Raw genomic sequence first — 2937 nt, 5'->3', positions numbered from 1 at the left:
CACAAACAGGCCAAAAGTGGGGGTAACAAGGCTAGAAAGAGGCTACCTTCCTACAACTTATTTTCTAAATAATAATAAATCTGTCTGTCTATAATGCACCTGATGCTCATGTAAAGCGCATCATCTATGTGCAGTTAAAAATGCAAATGTGCATGAGCATCCTTTGCCAAACAGTACCTGCGTTTCCACTATCGCAATATAACGGTAATCCATGGACAAAGCTGCTGCTTCTCTGCTCAGAATGATTGAGGAAACTGATTTACAATTTCCCATTCATTTAATTCCTAGATCTAGAGCTGGTGCAGGTTTGCACTCGTTTGTACTCGCCTTAGTACATCAGGTAGTACCGCCAGTGAGGGTCTGCCATGCGTAGTTGTGTAGATAGTTCCCCAGGTGTTGAACTCCTCTGATGGAGGCACCATTCCAAGGGACGTCACATAGTCAAAATACTGCTTGTCTGGCTGGTGCTACAAGCAATCCAGAAGACAGTTTTGTCGCTAGGTACTTTGTCCATAATAGCGTTTATAATCTGTGGCACCTAGGTAGAGTACATTACAGTAACCCGGCCTTGAAGTGATCAGAGCATGAACCACAGTTTCCCTGGCAGCTGCTGGCAGGCGTTGTATGATGCAATCATGCATGCCTGAACCACGCATCCCTTAAGAATGTGGTCTCAACAATGACTCCATTTTTACCATGCATGCCTTAACATTGAATTTTGTTGTAAAAGCATGTTTGGTAAAGGAACATGTGTGGTCAATTGTCCCCCACCCTGCCCCCCTTACACCTGATACCATATTCTACAATCCAGCCCACCGCAGCCCCTAAAATGGACCCTTCTGCTATTGAGCCCTACACCCTCCTAAGCCCTAAAAGCAACCCAGCCCTTAAAATTACCCCTCCCCAGCCCCCTGCCATGAACCCTAAAACCTACCCCACCCTGTCCTAAAAACTACCCCGAACCCCTGCCCTAAACCCTAAAACCTACACCAACCTGTTCTAAAGGCACCCCGACCCGCCCCCACCCAGAACCCTAAAACCTACCCCACCCTGTCCTAAAAACTACCCCGATCCCTGCCCTAAACCCTACTCCACCATATCCTAAAAACTACCTCAACCCCACCCTGAATCCTAAAACCTGCCCGCCCTGTCCTAAAAACGACCACAAAAGCCCGCCCCACCCTGAATCCTAAAACCTACCTGCCCTGTCCTAAAAACTACCCCGGCCTCCCTCCACCCTGAGCCCTTACACCAACCCCATTAACAAAAAAAAATGCCCTGACCCCTCCCCCCAAAACTGCCCTTCCCCCAAGCCCTCCGACCCCACCTTGTCCGTAAAAATTACCCCCAAAACCTACAACCTGCCCCAGGCCTACTTACCCTCCAGCACGTTCCTCTCCAGGCTGTTCCCGCTGTGTGCCTGAACCACGTATATGCATGGTGCCTTATCCACGCATTTGCATGGTTCAGTCACATGCGTGGGTCTGGTAAGTGTGGTAACGATTGCGTGGTTAAGGTCTGCATGTCTCTGGCCGTGTAGGAAAGGCTGTTTCCCACCGCCAGGAAACCTATGATTTTCCGAAACATTTTTAGGATGCCAAAGCAGGTGCCTGCCAGGCTGGAAATCTGTTTTTTAAAGTTAAGGTTGGCATCAAACTAGCTGAGGTAACTAGATGCTGAGGTTTTTCAATGATTGCTTTGGAACCAGCACTGATCCCAGAGCATCTGCCCACCAAGCCGAGACCCAGATTGAGGGCTGATTCCCTATCACCACTACTTCAGTTTTCTCTGCATTCAATTTGAGGCACCTCTGTTCCATCCACCTGGCCAAGCTAGCCAGGCACTATCTAAGGCGCTTGGTGGATGAACCCTGGTCCTGGCGCGCACTACTTCTCTGGAAATAAATGATGTGCAATAATAGTTCCCATATTAAATCATCACAGAATCACAGCGTGGAATATTGATTGTAGATCGCACTGCATACATCCCCAATACAGGCAGTGGTCCAAGGCGGCAACCACAGGCAATATTAGCTCTCACGTTGAATCACAGCAGGCAATATTATTTGCATATTGCAGTAAATGTAAACCCCGACACAGGCAGAGGTCAGGGCTTTACCGGACACAGTGGAATTCACAACAGGGCCCCCATTCAGTGGTCTCTGCAAACCACTGGGCTTTGCCGGAGTAACCCTGAGGTAGGCGAGGGATCGCTTCGGGTGCAGGCACTAGAGCACGCACAACCGGGATTCTGACAGTTTCCAAGCATCTGGCAATGTTGTGGAAGCGGCGGAAGCATCACAAACGGGTGTGGGCGTGGCACTTATGGGTTGCGGTGCTCTGGAGTAGGTGTGTTGTGGGCAAGGGGTCCGATGGGGCCCCTGACAGAATGAACTTCATGGTGTGGGTTGCTTCTTCTGGGGTGATGACGGGCCAGCATTGGTTCTTTGGATAAGAATGAGAGGTGTTTGACTAGGTCTGCCTCGGCAGATGTCTGATGGAAATTCCGGTGATATCGCTTCTTGTGCAGATGGATGAAGGGAAATGAGTGTTCTTGCTTGGCTCCTTTTGACAGTTTTAGCAGAAAACTGGACGTTCACTGTGGCCTGTCATCTGTTTCCAGCTTTGTATGCATCCCAGGCATCGCTGCATGAGGTATCCCTTGTGTGCGTAGAAAGCAAGCGCCAGGCCATGACCTCCGCAGTTGCCCATTTGAGTAGGTACCTCAACCACAACAGTACGTTGGGATGTTGCTTTCAATGCAGATGGATAAATTTGTGAATGAAAAACAAAACATGCTGTGCACAAAAACGGGACAGAGACAAAGCACATGACAGCATCCTAGAAATGCTTTTGTGTTTGAGTGTTTGGCTTTGCCTGGTCACTGCAGACGTGGCACTTGGAATCTTATGAGTAACTTTCTCCAACCGAGATCCTC

This window comes from Pleurodeles waltl, unplaced genomic scaffold, assembly GCF_031143425.1.
Source record: "Pleurodeles waltl isolate 20211129_DDA unplaced genomic scaffold, aPleWal1.hap1.20221129 scaffold_58, whole genome shotgun sequence".
In the NCBI taxonomy this organism is placed as follows: Eukaryota; Metazoa; Chordata; class Amphibia; order Caudata; family Salamandridae; genus Pleurodeles; species Pleurodeles waltl.
This window is presented reverse-complemented; position numbering follows the sequence as displayed.